Source organism: Bubalus bubalis, chromosome 13 (assembly GCF_019923935.1).
Source record: "Bubalus bubalis isolate 160015118507 breed Murrah chromosome 13, NDDB_SH_1, whole genome shotgun sequence".
NCBI classification, from domain to species: domain Eukaryota; kingdom Metazoa; phylum Chordata; class Mammalia; order Artiodactyla; family Bovidae; genus Bubalus; species Bubalus bubalis.
In genome coordinates this window covers 12,255,517-12,277,639 of record NC_059169.1, presented here as the reverse complement: position 1 = coordinate 12,277,639, position 22,123 = coordinate 12,255,517, and positions in this window count along the sequence as shown.

Sequence of the window (22,123 nt, the reverse complement as noted above, 5' to 3'; positions counted from 1 at the left end):
TGTACTGCTTCCCCAAACAAGCCCCTCCAAACAGTCCTTGCTGCTTTTCCTCCCCCCTTTCCATCCACCAAAATAAATTTAAAGAACAGACATGTCAACACAGGGCAGCAGGGGGTGAATTAAGGGATTGGAGTTGACATATATACACTACTGTGTGTAAAGCAGATAGATAGTGGGGAGCTGCTGCACAGCACTTCTCAGCAGCGCAGGGCTCTGTGATGACCTGGAGGGCTGAGATGGGGGAGGAGGGGAGGAGGTCCAAGGGGAGGGGGTATATGCATACATATAAGTCATTCGCTTTGCGGTAACAGCAGAAACTAGCACAACATTGTAAAGCAAATATGCGTGTGCGCTCAGTCGCTTCACTCGTGTCAGACTCTGCGATCCTATGGACTGTATAGCCTGCCAGGAGCCTCTGTCCAACGGATTCTCCAGGAAAGAGTATTGGAGTGGGTAGCCATTCCCTTCTTCAGGGGATCTTCCCGACCCAGGGATCAAATCCATGTCTCTTGCGACTCCTACACAGCAGGAAGATTCTTTTACTGCTGAGCCACCGGGGAAGCTCAAAGCAACTAGACTCCAATTTAAAAGAAGAACGGCTCTTTGAGGTTCTCCACACTGGCTGTATATTAGTCTCTGTTGGGTGGTTTTTTTTTTTTTTTAATGTAGATGTCTGGGCCCACCTCAGACCATTTCAAGCAGAATCTCTGGTTGGAGGCTGCGGTACAACATAAATATGTACCTGGTCTTTGCGCTCAGTTCTGAGCACAGAGACCCTGAAACCCCTGGAGTTTCCAGGGTGGTAGGACTACCTTTCTTACCCATAACTTATTTTGATGAGCTCCCTCAGGCTATCTGAGTCTATGCTAACAAGGTGACTCAGCATTGGGTTCCTGGTAGGTATTTTCAGCATGGGGGCTGGTCACCAGAAAGACCAAACCTGGATTAGAAGGCTGGAACTTTCAGCCCCACCCCCAGTTTCTAGAGAGGGGAGGGAGGTTGGATGTTTGAGTTAAAGCTCTTGAGAGTCCGAGAGCCCCCAGGTGGGCAAACACTTCAAGACTGGGGATGGGTGCACCTGGAGAGGGCATGGTGCCCCCCTCCCTGGCACCTCGCCTGGGCCTCTCTTCACTTGGCTCTTGCTAAGTGTGTCTTGTAATAAAGCTGGAACCACAAGTAAAGCTCTTCCCTTAGTCCTTTGAGTCATTCTAGTGAATCATCAACCTGAAATGGGGGGTGAGGACCCCCAAATTTGTGGTCAGCAGAAGTGGGGGTCACCTGGGGACCCATCTTACAGCTGATGTGGGGGCAGTCCGGTGTTTGGTTCCTCTGGCAACCAGAGCCCATCCTAAGCTATCCAGGGACCCACCCAGAGTCAGTTCATAAGCGTACACTCAGGTACAGTTGAAAGGGGCTCATTACAAACAACAAGAAACGCTCCTCTCCCCCTGTCACTGAGGTAATTCCAAGAATTTTAGAAGTCTTAGTGTCAGGAAGCTGAAACAAGGGCCAAATATTAAATAAAACATGCTCCTATCATTTAAGAAATGATAAGAGTTTTAAAAGCCTTATGCCAGGAACGGAGGACAGGCCATATATTTCTTAATTATATCATAATATCACACAAATTCACAAGACTCAAATTTGATTTCCAGGGAGTTCTATCGAAATCAATAGAAAGAAAACCAACTTCTTCAAACACCCTGGCAAGGGAAAGTGGGAAGGGAAGGAGGGAGGGGGAGGAAGGGAGAGAGACTCTGTGTGTGTGTGTGTGTGTGTGTGTATAACACGGCTTCCATAGCCTGCCATGCTATCAACACACATACTTTTGAAATGTAGAGATTTTTACATCAACTGTCTCCAGTAATTTCTGGCTTTCCTTTTAAAAAATGCATCACTAATTATAGGATAGTTATCCCAGCTGGGAGCCTTTTATCCTTGCTGGATACAGCCATTTCCCAGCAAGGCTAAAAACCAGATAAGTGCTATGCGTGGCATTTAAAAAGTCAAATATTACACAAGGTCACATACAAATCACTTTTTCCCCAGATGAATGCGTTATTTTGATATTCCAGGAAACGTGTTCTAATACATATTTTCTTTTAGCTTCAATTATTAAGCAATTTAAAACACAGGCCTACATCACATCCCACCAGACCGCCAATCTCTGAGAGACAGCTTCACATAAGTATAGCTAAGCAGCTCTCTATAAATGTGGAACAAAAAGAGAATAAAAAAGAAAACACGAATATTTTCTGTAGCACTTTTCATTTGAGCTGTCATCTGAAGTTGAAAGAAGAGTGGCCACAATAACTGTTTCATGCACAAGTTTTATTGCTTTCTTTTGTTTTTTTTTTTTTTACCATAGCAACATGTATAGAATATAAAATTTACCATTAACAACACCTAATTCTTTTCATAGCACATTGGCTTCTGGCATACTGTATGTTCACATCCTGTCCCCAGACACATACACAGTCCCTCATACACTCACAACATGTGTGCACCTCTAACCTCACCAATAGACATGAGTTTGAGCAAACTCAGGGAGATGGTGAAGGACAGGAAAGCCTGGCATGCTGTAGTTCATGGGGTTGCAAAGAGTCAGACGTGACTTAGTGACTGAACAACAACCTTGCCTTGGGAATCCTGACACCTAATTGAAACATGATGAGCATCAGGAGGTGAGTGGACAAGAAGAGTGAGATGCAGCTTCTATAGAGGAAGAAGACAGGATTTGTCCCTGTTGGGCAGAAAATAGATATCTGAAAATCTAAAACAATGAAAGGGGTTAACATATATAGAACTGCTTTGCATGCTGCTGGGGCTGCTAAGTCACTTCAGTCGTGTCCGACTCTGTGCGACCCCATAGATGGCAGCCCGCCAGGCTCCCCCGTCCCTGGGATTCTCCAGGCAAGAACACTGGAGTGGGTACTGATTTGCATAGGAGAGCACAATTCTGCTTCTTTAGCTGTCCATGGTTCCTTCGCATAAAGATAGGAATGAAAGTGGAATTTCAGAAACATGGACGGAAACAACTGCCTCCTCCTCAAGCCATCTCCACATCTCCTGGTGCTTTTCATAAGCAAATACTTTCAAGTCAGAGTCTATCCTCATCTCTCTTAAGTCCCTTGCATTCTCAACCCAATGCAACCTTCATTTCTGCCCTGACACAGCTCCTAATAGTTATCTCCTAATGACCAGCCTAGTTGAAGCCTCTACAGCACTTGACATTATTAACAAATGGCCTTAACCTCCACTCCCTTAGCTTCTAGAACACCCTTCTCTTGTGACTCCTTCTTCGGCTGCTTCTCCTGCGTGCCCATAAGTGTCTGGATCCCCAGCTTCTTTCCTGGCCTCCTGCTTGTACTTATTCTACATCCTTTTCTTGGACAATCTCCTGCGTTCTCTTGGCTTCTGATTCTATTCTGAGAGTTCTCCAAACCATCTCCTGACCTGTCTGTGGAGCCCTATCCCAAGGTCAGAGGCATGGAGCCCTGTACCAAGGTCACAGGATAAAAATCTCTGGAACTGACCAAAGTGAAGTCATTCAGTCATGTCCAACTCTTTGCGATCCCATGGACTGCAGTCTACCAGGCTTCTCTGTCCATGGGATTTTCCAGCCAAGAGTACTGGAGTGGGTTGCCATTGCCTTCTCCAGGGGATCTTCCTGACCCAGGGATCGAACCCAGGTCTCCTGCATTGCAGGCAGATGCTTTACCCTCTGAGCCAAAGCATCTGCCTACAACCCCATAGCAACTGTTGCCTTGAGCCTCTGAGTTTAAACCAGTACTTCCCTGACCCCATATTACATAAAATACCCACCCTATAGCATCCTAACCAATCCCCTAATGCCACCATTCCTGTAGGAATTTTCTCTGGCTTGAGGCTATAAAAATTGGCTGTAAGCCTGCAAAAGGGTTTGGCTCTCCCTTGAGCTGGTCTGCTGTTCTAACAGCATCTCCCACTCGAATAAACTCAATTCTCCTCTCATTCTGCCTCATGTCTGGAAATTCTTGTCCAGTCCATGCACGGACCATGACACTGACTGCTCCCCATTGGTCCTGGTCCATGTCCCCAGCTGCCCACTGGACATCTCTTCCTTTCTGCCTTATGAGCATCTCATACTGCGCATGTCCAAAACCAAACTAAAAATAAATAAACACAACACCAAAAATCCCCTGTACTCTTTCTTTACCTGAGTTAATGGTACTTAACAGTTAGTCATGGCGCTTGGGCTGTGAAGACAAAATGCCATAGACTGGGTGGCTTAAAGAACAGATATTCACATCTCACAGCTCTGGAGGCAGGAAAGTCCAAGATCAAGGTGCCAGCAGATTGTTTCTGGCGAGAGCTTTCTTCCTGGCTGGGAGATGGCCATTCGCTCACTATGTGCCCACATGGAGCAGGGACTGACAGACAGAGACAGAGAGGGACAAAGAGAGCTCTCTTGTGTCTTCTAAGGACACTAATCCTATTAGATTAGGGCGCCATCCTTATGACTTTACACTTAATTATCTTTTAAAGGCCTTATTTCCAGACACAGTTACATTGGAGGTTAGGGTTTCAACACGCAAATGGGGGGCAGGGGGTTGGGGGCAGGGGGACACAATTCAGTCCATAGCAGGCACCATGTCCCAAGGTAGTGAGCACCCTTTCCTCTTCCTCTCCCCCACAGTCATCTGGACACCCCAGTTTATGAGCTGTTGGCCCCAAACTTCTCTTTAACCCATTCCTTCATTCCGCCTCTACCATTACACTTCCAGTTCAGGGTGCCCTGTGCCTTGCCTGGGCCACTCCCTGTGGTTGAATGGCTGTTGCTCCTCTGTGGTCCTTCCACTGTGGTGCTGCTAGGTCGGCATCGCAAATAACAGACCTGGTCAGGATGTCCATGAACTGTTCAAGCGGCAGTGTCCCCTAATCTAGCCCTCATCTAACCACGCGGTGGGTATGGTCTCATTTCCAGCCCTGGTCCCATGCTTCATGTTTTGAGCATACTGAGCCTCCAGCTGCCCCCCATGTGCCACCCACTTCAGACCTCCTCCCTTCCTCCTTCCTTCAGCCGGGACTTCCCGCTACTTGGAATGTGCCTCCCTTCCTCCTTCACGTGGTGCATTCACCCCCACCTTTCAGGCCCCAGTTTAGCACCATCTCCAAGGAGCATTTCTCAGCCCCCAGGACTCAGCCGGCCCAGCACCCCATTCTCATCCCTGGTGCGGCACCTGCCAGGTTTATCCATTCGTCTCCTCATCAGACCTGCGGTTCCTCATGAGTACTGAGGGATTCTCCCTTGATCTCGAACACCTGCGCTCCACCCAGACTATCTGATAAATGCAAAGAGAAATAAATATGTTTTAGGGAACCCAGCCTGGTGCCCTGTGACAACCTAGAGGGGTGGGATGGGGAGGGGTGGGAGGGAGACTCAAGAGGGAGGGGCTAAATATACACTTATGGCTGATTCGAGCTTCTGTACAGCAGAAATCAACACAACTTTGTAAAGCAATTACCCTCCAAGTAAAAAATAATAAATAAATAAGAAATGAGTGTGTTTCAGGAAAGTCACGAGCAGACATGCTGTTCAAACTTTGCCCTTAACTTTTCTAATTTAAAAAAGTAAATATTAAAATATTTTTTCTTATTAAAATATATTAAAGTCTTAAAAATAATAGTAAAATCTTTAAATATTTTCAATTATGTATTTAATAGACCATTTAATTCCTCTGAATACTGAAATATTAGACTTTAAATATGGATGCATTATTCCTTTTATGTTTACATACATAATGTTATTTTTTTAATTAAGAATATCACCTAGATAACAAATCAATTCTTCCATTTTCAAAAAAATGTATGCTACTTACAACCAGATATTTCATGTAGGATTCAAATATGATTTTAAGTCAATTTTATAAAGGTAAGGACCATTATATTTTAGTGTCACTCAGCTTTAATATTTATTTTAGGTTTAATTTTAAAGAAATCTAAAAGAAGAAGGTTACAAATGTCCTGAATTTAAAGCTCCTCTTGGGATGAATGGTCTGACCTCTGGTCTAGAGCACCAGGATTTTTAAAGATCGTATAAAAGGTGGGTTGATATTAAAACAAAAGTCTTCTTAATTAGCCAGGATAAATCTCTGCGCATTGCTGGCCATATGCTCCCAGAACAGCATCTCTTCTCATGAGAATCCTTTGAAATGAAATATCTACCAGAGGTGGAAATGGAGACAAAACCACACGGAATCACGTGAGGAGAACAGAGCCGGAAACATCAGGTGGTCTTTACAGGAATCGCTTCTTACCTATTAAACCAGATTTTATAAAATCAAGCCACTGAGGGAAAGCTTTTTTGTGAGCAGGAATCCTACGGTGAGGAAATTCAAAGACACAGAAATGTTCAGGTCAGGACGTTTCTATGACCTTAGACGATGCTTCAATATTCCCTCTAATTAACATCATCTGGGAGCTTTTGCTTAACGATGAAGGGAAGGAAGTCTATCTCTGAAATCAGAGAAATCTCAGGCAGAGCAGAGCTAGCCCTCCCAGTGCCAAGACTGGGTCCTGAGCAGTCCAGAAACACGGTATTTCTCTCGCAGCTGAATAAAGATGAATCGACATCAAGGCACTGATTTCATGAAACTAAGAAGTCGAGCCACCAGGGCTCAGCAGTGCTGGGCAATGGGGACAGGGGCAGGGGCTTGGGTGTTCCATGGGGGTTTCCAGCCTGGGACGCCAGTGATTGCACCCTTAACGGGTGTGGGAACACATCTGCTATGTCTTTACAGGTTGGTGTGCACCCCACACCTTGTGCTGGCCAGATCCTGGTAGTAGATTTCTCTCTTCCTACTTCCTGCTTCCAAAACTGCTCCCCGCCCACATCACCAATGCCTACTGCTTAGTTGCTTCTCATCCCGTTTGCCTCTTGCCACCCCATTCCCTGCAATGCCATTTTAACACCCCACTCCACCCCCTCACCTGAAAACTTGCTGTTCAGTTCTTACAATTCAGCTCTGTCACCTCCTCCAGGAAGCCTTCCCTGACCCTTCCCTCCCAAGCTGAGTTAGGGTCTTTCTGCAGGCTGTGAGGAAGACTGTTCTGGGCCTCTCTCCTAGCTTCTGCTGGCTTTCTGGCAATCTCAGCTGTTCGTTGGCACGTAGAAGCATCACCGCGGTCTCTGCCTTTACCGTCACATGGCATTCTCCCTGTGTACCTGTGTGTTTCCCATGTTCCCCTTTTTACCAAGACACCAGTCATACTGGCATAGGACTCACTCTAAAGACTTCATTTTAACTTGATTACCTCACTAAAGACCCTCTCTCCAAATATAGTCACTTTCTGAGGTCCTAGGTATTAGAGATTCCTGGATATGAATTTGGGGGCCGGGGACATAACAGACCCCATTACCTGTATTTCCATAAAGGCCTCAATTATCCCTGTCATTACTTTATAACTGTACCTGCAAAGGGCTGCTTCCTTCACTGGACAGTGAGTGCCTTTACGGAAGCTTCTGTATTCTCTGATCTTTATGTATCCACTGCTCAACATAAGAACCAAATGAGTGAATGAATGAAAGTGAAATTGTTAGTCACTCAGCTGTGCCTGAATTTCTGCGACCCCGTGGACTTTAGGCCACCAGGTTCCTATATACATGGAGTCCTCCAGGCAAGAATATTGGAGGGTGTAGCCATTCCCTTCTCCAGGGGATCTTCCTGACCCAGGGATCAAACCCAGGTCTCCCGCATTGCAGGCAGATTTCTTTACTGCTGAGCCAGCAGGGAAGCCCTCACAATTGAATGAATGAGTGAATAAGGCCTTGGAGAAGAGCCAGAATGAATGAACTGTGAACAGATTCACTTCAAAGCCACCTTAAACATGCATTTTTGTGTTTGTTTTTGTGTGCCAGATTATACACAGACGACACATTACACACATGCTATGTAGGTATCACCGAGAGGGGGCTTCTCCTGAATCTCTTCTCTTTCCCACCCCAGTAAGCAGTTTCCCCGAGTCACAGCCATTGGGTGAATACAAAGACCGTCCTGGGGCTCCTGGTGCATAACCCTGTTTCCATCGCTATTTTTGTTCCTGTTGTCTTTGCAAAACTCCAAGGCACTGAACTTGCCCTTTCCAAGGCACTGCCCTTTGGCACTTCTTGCCCTGCTAGTTCCTCCCCCAGGGGAGATTTGGGCAGGAAGGGAAGTGTTCTCGGGCAGAATTCTGCCCGGAAGGCTATCCCCCTCCCACATTACTTGGAAATTGTTGGTTCCATAATTATTTCCCAATTCTCACTGCAAATATTCTCATAGCAAATCCAGAGACCTCAGACCCAGCCACTCTGGGGAAATGGCAGCTGAGCTTGTCCTCGGATGCAGATAAGCTCTCCTGCTCTTCTGTTCCCACGACATGCGGGTCACAAGTGCTCAGAATGTTTTCAAAAGCTCTGAGACATCTCCACATTTGAGTTTGCTCTGGTTCATTCCTAGTTGTTCTCAGTGTCTTCATCTCTGTTATTTCCACCTCTGGGAGTTTTACTCACTGGCCATTAGAAGGACCTGGCACCCCAACACGACACAGTCAGATGCAGAAAAGAACATATACAAGCATGTGTGTGTGTGTGTGTGTGTGTGTGTGTGTGTTTTAAACTGTATACTGGCCTGATTTGCACAAGTATTTTTAATAAATAGTTACATTAAAATTCAAGAACAAGAACTGGGTCCTAAGTGTCAATGTGGCTCTGAGTTTCTAGGAGTGAATGGAAATATCAATCCATTGGAAACCTGCTCTTAGCTTATAAAAGGGCTAGTTGAGTTAAACTTTTACTTTTACCTTTGTATGCTCAGTCAGGTCTGACTCTTTTGTGAGCCCATTGACTGTAGCCTACCAGGCTCCTCTGCCCATGGGACTTTCCAGGCAAGAATAGTGGAGTGGGGTGCCATTTCCTACTCCAGGGGATCTTCCCAACCCAAGAATGGAACCTGCCTCTCTTGTGTCTCCTGCATTAGCAGGAGGATTCTTTACCACTAGCGCCACCTGGGAAGCCCATGTTAAACCTCACAGTGACTTAACCATGGGCTGCCTCCAGAAGTCACTCTTAGAAGCTTTGAAGTCTACCCTTTCCTCTGCTGCTTCCTAGCAGTTGGGCCTGGGGTTACCTACTACAGTTCTATTTCTCTTCTGCAGAGTGGCCATGTGAACAGCAGTTCACGCACTGGTTTCTGATCATTAAACAAGAGAATACACCACATTTAAAGCTTCAGTCAGTTCACTCACTCAGTCGTGTCCAACTCTTTGCGACCCCACAGACCACAGCACACCAGGCCTCCCTGTCCATCACCAACTCCCGGAGTTTACTCAAACTCATGTCCATCATGATGTCAGTGATGCCATCCAACCATCTCATCCTCTATCGTCCCCTTCTCCTCCCGCCTTCAATCTTTCCCAGCATCAGGGTCTTTTCCAATGAGTCAGCTCTTCACATCAGGTGGCCAAATTATTGGAGTTTCAGCTTCAACATCAGTCCTTCCAATGAACACTCAGGACTGATCTCCTTTAGGATGGACTGGATGGATCTCCTTGCAGTCCAAGGGACTCTCAAGAGTCTTCTCCAACACCACAGTTCAAAAGCATCAATTTTACTTGGTGTCTAATGGCACACAACGAGCCCCGAATAGATATTAGTTAATGTTACTAATGTGTATAGGTCTGTGTGGCTCAGTGTCATACTCTTGAAGATACCTAAGAAATTTTTCTGTAGGTTTTCTTTTTTTGCATTTTCTCTTTTTTATGGTTGCTGCTGCTGCTAAGTCACTTCAGTCGTGTCTGACTCTGTGCGACCCCATGGACGGCAGCCCACCAGACTTCCCCATCCCTGGGATTCTCCAGGCAAGAATACTGGAGTGGGTTGCCATGCACTCCTCCAGGGGATCTTGCCAACCCAGGGATCACACTCGCGTCTCTTACATTCCCTGCATTGGCAGGCGGGTTCTTTACCACTGGCACCACCTGGGAAGCCCTTACACTGTGGTAGAAAATAGCAAATACAGACAAACAAGCAGTTTCCAACTGAGACAAGTGCTTGAAATAATAAAAGACGGTGTTAGGAGATAGTATGATACAGGACGCCCTTTAGAATGGATCATCAGGGAAAGCTCTCCTGCAGTAGTGACATTTAACTGAAGCCTGAAGGATTAAGGATGAATGGGAGACCATTTGATGAAAATAAGCAAGATATTCCCAGAATTAGGGAACCCAAAACCAAACTGTAAAAAGATATCCTGACCCACAACTCTGGGACCCCACTGGTTGCCCCTTTAAATGACCCACCATGTTGAATCAACAAGAAATGTCATTGACTTTTCCTTCTCCATCTTCAGCCTGAAGTTTTCCTAGACCGCCCATACTGTTTTGCTCATGGTTTAAAAAAGAAGAACAAGAGCAGTCAGGAAGTATCTGACTGCTGGATGTTCAGTCAGCATTGCAATAGTCCAAACGACCACAATTCCCTCTGCAGAGGTGGTTTTCTTTCATTCGACCCTAGTCAATCACATTTCAAACTCAGATGGCCTGGGGTTTTGAGACCAGGACCTCTCGTGTCCCTTTGTCTGAGCGCAGGGTTTAGACGGATGGTGGCCCACATGCTAACAGTGTGATCACCTCGTGACCTGACAGGTAGAGGTCACCACATGCTCTACCTCAGGGAGGAAAGCGTGGAGGTGGGGTTCACCCCTCCCCACTCTTTACGCTGCTCTGATCATGCCGCCAATGCCTTCCGCATTCCAGCCATGGTGGGAGGAGCAATAAAAGATAGAACTGGGAGTTAGGGAGACAGCAGAGAGGAAAGCAACAAGAAAGGAAAATGTATCAGTACAGGAGGGGATAATAAAAGCCCAGAGATGGGAATATTCCATAGGAAACTGGAGCTACTCACACAGGGAGAGAAACATTGAAAACAACGATAGATACTGACACATATACACTAGTGATACCATAAAACAGACAACTGATGGGAACCCACTGAATAGCACAGGGAACTCTACTTAATTCTTTGCGCCCATGCTAAGTCACTTCAGTCACCCAACTCTTTGTGACTCCATGGACTGTAGCCCACCAGGCTCCTCTGTCCATGGGATTTCCCAGGCAAGAATACTGAAGTGGTTGCCATTTCATCCTCCAGAGAATCTTTCTGACCCAGGGATTGGACCCGCTTCTCTTATGTCTCCCGCATTGGTTGGCAGGTTTTGTTTTTTGTTTTTTTACCACTAGAGCCACCTGGGAAGCCCACTTAATTCTCTGTGGTGACCTAAATGGGAGGGAAATCTTAAAGGAGGAGGATATATGTATTTGTATGGATGATCCATCTTGCTACACAGTAGAAGCTAACACAACATTGTAAAAAAAAAAAATGCAATAAAAAATTGAGAAAAAATAAAACATCTATGGATAGCTACAAAAAATAAAATAATTTGTTAAAAGACAGGTTTATCACATTCCTTTATTCCTGCCCCCAAGTACACATAGGTACATGCTGGGCCCAAAAATATACAGATTTCTATTTTACAAGTGCCTATAAGAAGATTCCCTACATCCTGCCCAAACACCAAAACAAAACACTGAGCCTGTGATCCAGGTTGGACTATGCATCTGTGTGTATTAATATGTTTGTTTTGCTTTTTTCAGTAACACAAGCCTCAAGACATCACACCTCATGGGTTCCCTCATAATGCCCCGGCCTAGTCTGCCTTTCCAGTGTTCTGAGGAAGAAACTGCTAGGCCCACATTGCTCCCCTGCAGAGGAGGTGCCACTATTTTCTTCATGAGGACGTGCTTTGATGTCGTCCTTGCAGGGGGAAGGGAGACAGAAGGAGGAGGAAGCGGGGAGGGAGATCAGCTCCGAGCAGGAGGCTGAAGGCACACACCAGAGTTGAGGATGATGTGTGACCGGCTATGATTTTGACATCAGTCAATAGATTGTCACTGGCCTCTTGGTGACCGCTGCTCTGTTCACTCTGCACCTCCCCCCAGCCCCAAACAGAACCCAGTGTGGAGCTCTGGATGGCAGTTCATTAACTGAGCACCCCCCAGGCTCTGTACTCAATGAGATACTGTTCCAGCTCCTACAGAGTCCATCCTCTGAAGGGGAAGAGAAATGGACATTGACGACCACCTAAAAAAAAAGCCACACAGTTCTACTGTCCAGACAAATATAAATCCGTACACACTCATACACTCACTTTTCTGCCCCAGCTCCCACTTCCCACTACTGGAGAATTAGAAAAGCATGTCCAGCCCTTTGGGCAGATGAGCCCCGAGCTCCACAGGCCCGGGGTTCTGCTCATCACAGCTATCCAGAGGAGCCCTGTTCACTGCACACATTTTACATCTAGAATCCGAGGGAAGAGGATCTGGGGTTTATTCTAGATTCCAAAGAGTATTAAGGTAGCATCTCTGGATATTTTGATAATGTACCAAAAAAAAAAAGAGGGATAATAACTGAATATCCCTTTGTATCTTTTTTCAAGACACCAACTGAAGCTTCCAAATGTTAAAAGAATTTTTCATTAATGTTTTTGATATCTGTCTAGGCATCTGCATATGCTAATGGATATTTCTACTTAATCCAGATGACAGGGTTCCACATCCCTCATAAAGAAAAGTTCCTCTGCTGTGGTTCTCTGTTTTACTAATTCAGAAACCTGACATTTCTGGAGGTGCCGCGACAAGTAATTTCACGATGATAAATTTTCTGAGACAAAATACTCTGCTCTGCGGAACTCAAGAGTAATTTAAAAGGAAGATAAACAGTTCCGACATTTAATGAGTAAACAAATGTGGCAGGATAATTTATTGAGATATTAATTTGTGATTCTTTTCTTGCTCCTAGAGGAGCTTGGAAAGATGGAAAGGGACTGTCCTCCTCCCAGGCGAGAAGGTGGGCGTGTTCTAAATGGGGACGCCTTTGCCTCTGTTGCTGACAGTGTCTTGTCCTGAGATCTATGATCGAGACTGCAGAGCACACATCCATGGAAGGAACTACACATACAGAGAGCGACAGACCCACAGCGGCTGGGCCTGGGGGGCAGAAAGAGAGGTTTCCCAACATACGGGAAGGGAGGGGGTCATGGTCATTCTGTAGAAGGACCAGGAGGATCTGGAGGAGATGGTCCCCAGGTTTCCCCAAACAGCTTCATCTGAACTACTCTGGTTACAGGTAATCATTCCCAGTGCTACCCTTGGTCATGAGACTTCTGAACTAAACTGGTCCAGGCTTCACTCCCCAGTGTTATATTCTACTAAGGAACCTTAGGTTAAATTACAGAGACTGGTCATCAGTTTCTCACATCTCTGCCCATTAAGAGGTGGAGTCTGTGTTTCTCCATCCTCTGAATCAGGCCTTGGCTATGTGACTTGCTTTGGCCAACAGAACACAAAAGGAAACCTGAAAGGGATCTGCTCGTTTGGAATTGTCTTCTCTTGCTTTTTCTGGAACAGTCCTCAGGTGCAGAAGCCTGAGACTGCCTGCTTGAGGCTGGGCAAACACGGCCCAGCAGCCCGCATTCTCAGAGCCCACCACCAGACACGAGGGAGGCTGCCAGAACAACGGCCCCTAGTGACCCAGCTGCACAGCCGCCAGGGCGAAGGCATTAAAGACCACTGGAAAAACCACTCGGCTAAACTCAGGCCACGCTGGCAACCTATAAAAAGCAGGAGATACGGTGTGGGGAGGTTGGTGCTGAAGCGGTAACTGACACCAGGTTTTAACAAGACTCAGACAGTAAAGAATCTGCCTGCAATGCAGGAAACCCGGTTTTGATCCCTAGGTCGGGAAGATCCCCTGGAGAAGGGGATGGCAATCCACTCCAGTATTCTTGCCTGGAGAACTCCACGGCCAGAGGAGCCTGGCGGGCTACAGTCCATGGGGTCACAAAGGGTCAGACATGACTGAGCGACTAAAACCTTAACAGGATGGCATTCTAGGTACCCCCCTACTCCAGTGGCATCACACGAGTCATGCTAAGCCTTGCCCATAGCGGCAAGCACAGGAGCCAGGTAAAAACCCAGGCACCAAATTAGCCAGGGATCTCCCACAAATTGACTGCATTTTCAAGCCACAGTATTCCCTGGGCACAGTTTTTCTCTCCAGAAAGTCAGGATAGAGCCTGTCTTAGTGCTTCCGGCTCACTCTGTGGCCACTGCCCCCGTCCCTCTTCCTCACCATGGACTGTCTTCACCTGCCCATTCCTCCCCGAGAGGAACTGTAACTTCACTGCCACGGCCTGACCTGGAAGCAGACCCTGAGCAGCGGCACTGTGGCCATCTGATGGCTTTCTCTTAACTCAGGGTCTCCAGATGTTACAGGTGGACTTGCGTCCTCCCCACACCTCAAGTTCGTATGTTGAAGTCCCAACCCCAGCGCATCACAATGTGATCTGATTGGGAAACAGGTTCTTAGGAGATGTAATTAGTTAAGGTGGGATTATACTTGAGTGATGTGGGCCCCTAATCCTCATAAAAGGGGGAAATGTGAGTCTCCCTTATGTGGTAGAAGGTTTCCTGACACCCAGTGTTCAACAAATGTTCGGTAACCCCTTGCCAAGGAGGACCATTAAATTTAAAATGTCAACACCTGCTGCCCCCACCCCAGTATTGCTAGCTTCTGCCCCTATATTATCTTTTTCATAACACATCACTTTCCACTCTAAAGCATGATTGAATCATGTATGTGTATATCATTGGTCTGTCTCTACTGAATGTAAGCTCCTTGAGGGCAGGGTTTTCATCGGTTTTGTTCACTATCGTAACCTCAGTACTGAACTCATGGTAACCACTTAGTCAGTATTAGCTGACTGAATGAATCAACCGGATGAAAGGTTGAACTCTGTGACCTCTAAGACCCTCGACAAAGCTAAAATAAAGTATGTGTGTGCATATATTTGGGGAATTCTCCCGCCTCCGTTTCTCCACCTCTACCCAAGAAAATCATTGACCCAATTCTCACCTTCCATAAGTCTTGGGATGAGCATCCTTGATCACATACCTCAGGCAAGCACGGCACATCCAGCACTAACCCCTGGCCAGCCCACCGTATGCTGGCAAGGAGTCCTCTAGCCATGACTGGCGATTAAATCTTAATCACAGCCTTCTCCTGCAATCAAGAGCCTTGATTAACTCTATTCACAGTCCTGCAAGGTCAAAAATGAGGAGGTGGAAAGAGCAGAGAAATCAGAGGGTAACAGTCACAATCCAGTCCTGTAACTTGTCCCGAGCAACAATTTCATTTCCTGCCAGCCCCTAAGTGATGACATCCCAGGATTGTCAGGCTCCTGTCCTGCACTTTCCCTCTCAGGGGTTTTTCTGCTCTGAGCCCCGCTGCCAATCACTGCTCCAAGGGGAGAAGCTACCACCAAGAGAGGATTGGATACGAAAAAGGAAGCCAAGCCAAGAATATACCTGGTCAGGCAGGAAGGACTCCTTGTCCAAAAGCTTAGTGATGTAAGAGTGGAAAAACAGCAGTTTCAGAGGCCACCACCCACGACCTTGAGTGTTCCTTACAGGGGTACAGTTCCCCCTATAATCCAAGCCTTGCTTGGTTTTCAGCTTACTTAGTAGAATTTTGACTGTTCTTGGGAGTAGCTGTCTGACCCCATCGTGACGATGAGGTCAAGGTTAAAGCTCTTGATCCCTTTCTGTCTCTTCTGTGAGTCCACCACCCAGGATATTTTTGGTTTTGAACCTCACCTTACATTGTAAGGGCTTCCCTGGTGGCTCAGATGATAAAGACTCTTCCTGCAATCTGGGAGACCTGGGTTTGATCCCTGGGCCGGGAAGACCCCTGGAAAAGGAAATGGCAACCCACTCCAGTATTCTTGTCTGGAGAATCCCATGGACAGAGGAGCCTGGCGGGCTACAGTCCATGGGATGGCAAAGAGTCGGGCACAACTGATCAACTAAGACTTTATACTGTAAAGACTTTCCATGTTTGGCTGCTATTTCAAGAGTTTTCTGTGATCTAAACAGTCCTCATTAGATCAGATCCTCCACAAAGCACTCTGAGGACATGTCTGGAAAGAAATCTACAACCTTGGGCAAAGCAGAGCTTCAAACAAGGTCCCCCTGCCAAAAAAAAAAAAATGATCATGGGCTTAACTGTGGTTGAATCTCATCTGATGGGAATCCAGAAAGTCCTCAGGGGGGAAAAGAAGCTTTAGAGATAGGCGTAAAAGAAGGAGAACTATTTCAACAGGTGGGGATGGGGTGTGAATATAAAATGTTCATGTAAGCGTCTCAAACATTCACACCTTTAAATTTTCCCCTGAAATGTGCTGGGCTTAATTAATTCAGTCTAAACCCCTCATTTGCCTCTTCTCTCTCTGCTTAAGATACAGAGAAATGGGAACACCGTGTTCCTGCTTCCTCCCACTGGCTCCTGGAAGCAGAATGCTTGGAAGGTACTGAGAGGGTGAGTCGAAGACTCTATTCGTACCTCGTGGCCCGGGCTGTGGTACTGCAGCTCATCAGACTCAGGAAAATGCGCTCCACAAGTGTGATGTTTTTGCACCGAAAATAGGTTTAAGCCAAGTTAAGTTTTGTGAGACTGCTCAGGCAGGACACTCATATTTAGATGAGTCCAAAAGGCATCATTTATCGACTGCAGCTCACAGTGCCTTAACCACAGGTCACAGACAGCAGCTGGGCTGAGGCACGTCTTCCTCTGTATTCAGTTTCCCAGCAAGGTCAGCACAGGGCCTGACACAGACAACAGAGCCCGCACTGGAGCTGCCCGGGAGACCCGTCCTTCCGCCCTGACCCTGGCTCCTTTCATCTGGATGATGCCAGGAGAGGCAAAACAATGCCAGTGTTTTCTGTGTGCTCATTAATTAACTCTGCAATTAAGACACTGTCATCAACAATCGAACAGATGCCAAGGGCCCTTCTTGTTTCCTTTGAAATCAAGATAGCTTTGGAACAACATCGTGTCTAGAACACACCACCAGGGCTACAAACACGTGCACTGCACACCGTCTCCTCTAATTGCACCGTAAGGACACCCAAGGATTTGAAAACATATTTTTCAGGGAGCTGCGAGGTCTCTGATTTTTTTTTTTTTTTTTGGAGTATGTTTTCATTTCAATGCTTATATCAATGTAAATATGTCCTCTGGGTAATGACTGTGTAACCAATTATCTCCCCAGATGTTACTGTTCATGCTTGCATTTATACTTAGAGTTATGTTGGAGACAAGGAGAGCTATCCAGGCTAATAAGAAAAGAAGTGCAATTAATCCATAAATGAAGCATTATCACCAAATGAGAACAGACTGATACTAAAGTGACCCACTAGACAAACGAAGATGTATCACGGTTTATATGGAAAAAAGTGCTGGGATAATTGATTGATCACACGGCCCATGGGTGTGTAAGCATAGGTAACTTACTATTTCCTTGCATTCGCTATATACATTTGATTTTAATCAATCATTTAACAGAGTTTACAAATAAATTTTTAGAAACTAAGTTAACAACACTAATTGGATATGTTATTCCGAGTTTGGCTAAACTAAACTGCTATTACCTGAATATGGTAATAAGTGCCTAGTTTTATGTCTGCATATGTGTAGGTAAAATTACAAAAATATTAAAATTATTTCAGTCAAAACTACAACTCTCCAAAAAAATTCTGTTATCCTTTTGCTCAAATATGAGGAATAATGAAATATGCCTAATCCTTTCCATTTGCCTAAAATGTGATGGGCCATTTTTTTAAACCATTCTATTAAAAGAGAAGAGCTTAGTATAACGAAAGAGAAAAATGGTCCAAGAGCTAAGAATTCAAATCCCAACTATGCCATTGAAAGGCTGAGAGTCCTTGAACAAGCCACTACAGCCTCTCTGGACCTTGATTTTATCATTCGTGAAATAAGATCTTAGCAGATTTTTTTTTTTTTTCAGGTTCCTTCCAACTCTGAAATTTTATGGTTCTGTTTGTCCTTTAAGTCTGCAGATGGTGAAATTGAAAAGTGAAAGTGTCAGCAGCTCAGTCCTGTCTGACTCTTTGCGACCCCAGGGACTGTAGCCCGCCAGGCTCCTCTGTCCATGGGATTCTCCAGGCAAGAATGCTTGAGTGGGTTGCCAATTTCTTCTCCAGGGGATCTTCCTGACCCAGCGACTGAACCTGGGTCTCCAGCATTGCAGGCAGATTCTTTACCATCTGAGCCACCAGGGAAGCCCCCCGGCTCACAAATGCCTGCCCTCTGCTGGTCATAACCCGTTGTTGCAATCCTGACACCAGCCAAGTAGGACTGGGGGTAAATAAAGGTGACTAAATAGGCCTTGGAGAAGGCGATGGCACCCGACTCCAGTACTCTTGCCTGGAAAATCCCATGGACGGAGGAGCCCGGTAGGCTGCAGTCTGCGGAGTCGCTCGGAGTTGGACATGACTGAGCAACTTCACTTTCATTTTTCACCTTCATGCATTGAAGAAGGAAATGGTAACCCACTCCAGTGTTCTTGCCTGGAGAATCCCAGGGACGGGGGAGCCTGGTGGGCTGCCGTCTATGGGGTCGCACAGAGTCAGACACCACTGAGGCGACTTAGCAGCAGCAGCAGCAAATAGGCCTCACCTGCAACTCTTTCCCTTCCTCTTTCTCCTATTTTCTTCCTTCTCAGATTCTACCGTTGAGGACAAGTGAATACTACCTGGTTGGTCTCATCTCTACCCTGTTATCAGAAAAGAGCTACAGTATGTAGGCTTATCCCACAAGGTCCCACCCCACACCTCACTATCCCTGAGAGCAGCTCATCTTGAAACAATTCAGCAACTACAGAGCGACCTCAAGTGGTGTGGTAGCCCACTTCCAGGACATCCCCAAGGGAGCCCCCTTCCTGACATCATGTCCTGGTGTTATTCCTCCCACAGCAACTAGGGCAGACCTGGGTAAGCAATAGGATGTTACAGCAATGGTACTGTGTGATTTCCAAGGCTAGTCATTAAAGGGAGCTGCTTCTGTCTTGCTCACTCTTGGATCACCCCCTCTGGGAGACGGAAGCCAGTCGCTGCGTCTCGGGGACACTCAGCCTGGGGAGGGTCCAACATGGTGAGGAACTCGAGCCTCCTGCCAACAGCCGTATGAGCGAGCCATCTTGGAGAAGATCCTCGGGCCGTGGTCAAGTCTTAAGATGATTGTGGCTCTGGTCAGGGTCTTGACTACATCCTCATGAGCCAGAAACACTCTTGAATTTCTCCCTTGAAATCCTGATCAACATGAGCTCAGAGATCACAAAGGTCTACTGCTTGAAGCCACCAAGTTATGGGGTAATTATTTATACAGCAACATATCTAACATGGGACTCCCCTGGTGGCTCAGCAGTAACAAATCTGCAGGAGATGTGGGTTCGATCCTTAGGTTGGGAAAATCTCCTGGAGGAAGTCATGGCAACCCACTCCAGTATTCTTGCCTGGAGAATTCCATGGACAGAGGAGCCTAGTGGGCTACAGTCCATATGGTCGCAAAGAGTCAGACACGACTGAAGAGACTTAGCATGCATGCACACATATCTCTAATACAAGAGTTAAAGCTCTAAGGGTATCTTTTATGGAAGCTAGGGGAATTTCCATCTTTTATGGCAACTAGGAGCCTCTGACGTTATGTCCTCCTGCAGTCAGCCTTACCCAGATGTCCTAAGAAAGAGGGTCTAGAAGTTCTCACAGGAGTGTTACAAATAGCTCTGTATGGAGGCAAATCTCTGGCCAATTGGGCAGATAAACATAATAGAATTATGGCATAAGAAATTAGTCAGAGAATACACAAAATTTAAATCCACAAGTAAAATTACGTGGCAATTTTGGCAACAAGACTTATTAAGACAAAAGTAACTGAGCTAGAAAGAACATGTCTGTGTTCATGAATGCCTTCAGAGGGTGGGGGATGTGCATGCATGTTGGGATATAAGGGAAGGATGAATACAAAAACCAAGACTGATAAAGACAGGGCTAGGGGAAATGGCCAGCACTGTAGGCCAGTCCCTGTATAAGGTGATCAGAAAGTCCTATCTGTTGTGTCCAAAAGAGCATGGCCAATCTGCTTGCTTGGGGAAGACATCAATATCCAGGGAGGTTTTATCTGAATGATGAGACATCAGCGTAGAGAACTATAATCACTATTTTATAATAATCTAGAAGGAAAAAGAATCTGAAAAAGAATAGATGCATGTGTATAACTGAATCACTTTGCTGCACATAAAACTAACACCACATTGTAAATCAACTCCAGTGAAAAAATTTTTTAAATAAAAAAAGTTTTTAATTGCATAGAAGTCTGAAAATAAATAAATAATTAACTGAAAATGAATGGTGAGACATCACAGCTATTCAGGTCTTAGGCAATCAGGCCTAGGAATAACAAGAAAGCAGAACATGGCCGGGAAAGTCATCAAGACTCCCTTCCTCAATAGAAATGGGGTTTGGAGGACTTCCCTGGCAGTCCAGTGGTTAAGACTCTTGGCGGTCCAGGGGTTAAGACTCTGCACTTCCATGGCAGGGGGTGTGGGTTTGATTCCTGGTCAGGGAACTAAGACCCCACATGCCATGCTGTGTGGCCTAAAAATGAAAAAAAAAAATCTAAAAAAAGAAGTGGTCTTCGGATCAAGACTTCTGGCTCAGGAGAGAAATCGAGGCAGTGGATAGGTTGGATCATCTCAACTAGAATAAAGGGAAGGCTAGGACTCTTCAATAGATACATGCATGTCTTGGTTTAGCCAAACACAGTGGGTGACAAGACTCATCTAATTCCTGATCCCTGGAGCTTCAGGGATGATTCCAGAACTGGGTGAGGCTGGGAACACAAGCACTGACAGACAACCTGGATGGTGCTGATGATACTGCTCCACCGCGGCTGTTGGGGACAAACCAACTTTGCAGAATATTTATTGATGTTGATGAACTATCCACGCTGGTGAGGGAGGGTTTCACCTGAAGATTTCTGTAAAGTTGTTGTTGTGGTCACTCTGTAGAATCGCATGGACCCTCATGCAAAAGCTGGTTCAGATGTCAAGACTGATGATGCCTAGAGAGTAGGAAGGGCTTGTTATTCATATCATGAGGCTTCTGGGGGAAAAGCAGGATAGGATTCCTAAGCTGGTTCAAAACCGGCCTGGAAGAGCAGGGAAAGGAGACTAGGCTTTTGTTGTGGTTGGGGGTGGGGCTGGATCAGGGTTACTGGTATGAACCTCCTGCCAGCTCCACAGGAGGGAGCACCTGGGCTTTCTGGTCAACTTGCCTAGTTATGGGACACGCGGAAAGAGGGAAGGTAATGCTGCCAGCCATCAAACATCAAGACAAAGGGTCAGACTCTATTATAATTCTTAACTATACTTTGTGTATCACATTTTACACTTTTCAAAGAATGTTCATCTCTTTTGCAGTTCAGTTCAGTTCAGTCACTCAGTCATGTTAGACTGTTTGCGACACCATGGACTACAGCATGCCAGACTTCCCTGTCCATCACCAACTTCCAGAGCTTACTCAAACTCATGTCCATTGAGTCAGTGATACCATCCAACCATCTCATCCTCTCTCGTCCCCTTCTCCTCCCACCTTCAATCTTTCCCAGTGTCAGGGTCTTTACAAATGAGTCAGTTCTTTACATCAGGTGGCCAAAGTATTGGAGTTTCAGCTTCAGCATCAGTCCTTCAGTTTGATTTAAATGAAATCAATTTAAATGACTAATCAGGAAGACCCAATCAAATTTTCCTATAAATATGAATTTTTGGGGTATGACCTTAGTATACATTTTTCAAAAACCCTGTTAGATGTCACAGAAATCATAAAATCACAGAGGTACACACTAGACCATGAGTCTGACATTTTATGATTAATTTTCTAGTCATAAAGAAAACCAAACTGTTACATGATTATTTTGTTCTGGATTAGTCACAGAATGATGAAGCATTGCTGACCCAAGAGGTGAGTCAAGAATATGTAGGGATATTATTTTTATGCTGTACTAGGAAAACAGCTGCCATCAAAGCCATAATCAAACATTACACTCAACATTTGAATTGTGCTTTATAGCTTAAAATCCGATTTGCATTTTGTTTATTGTCTGTCTCCCCACATTAGAGTAAAAGGTCTA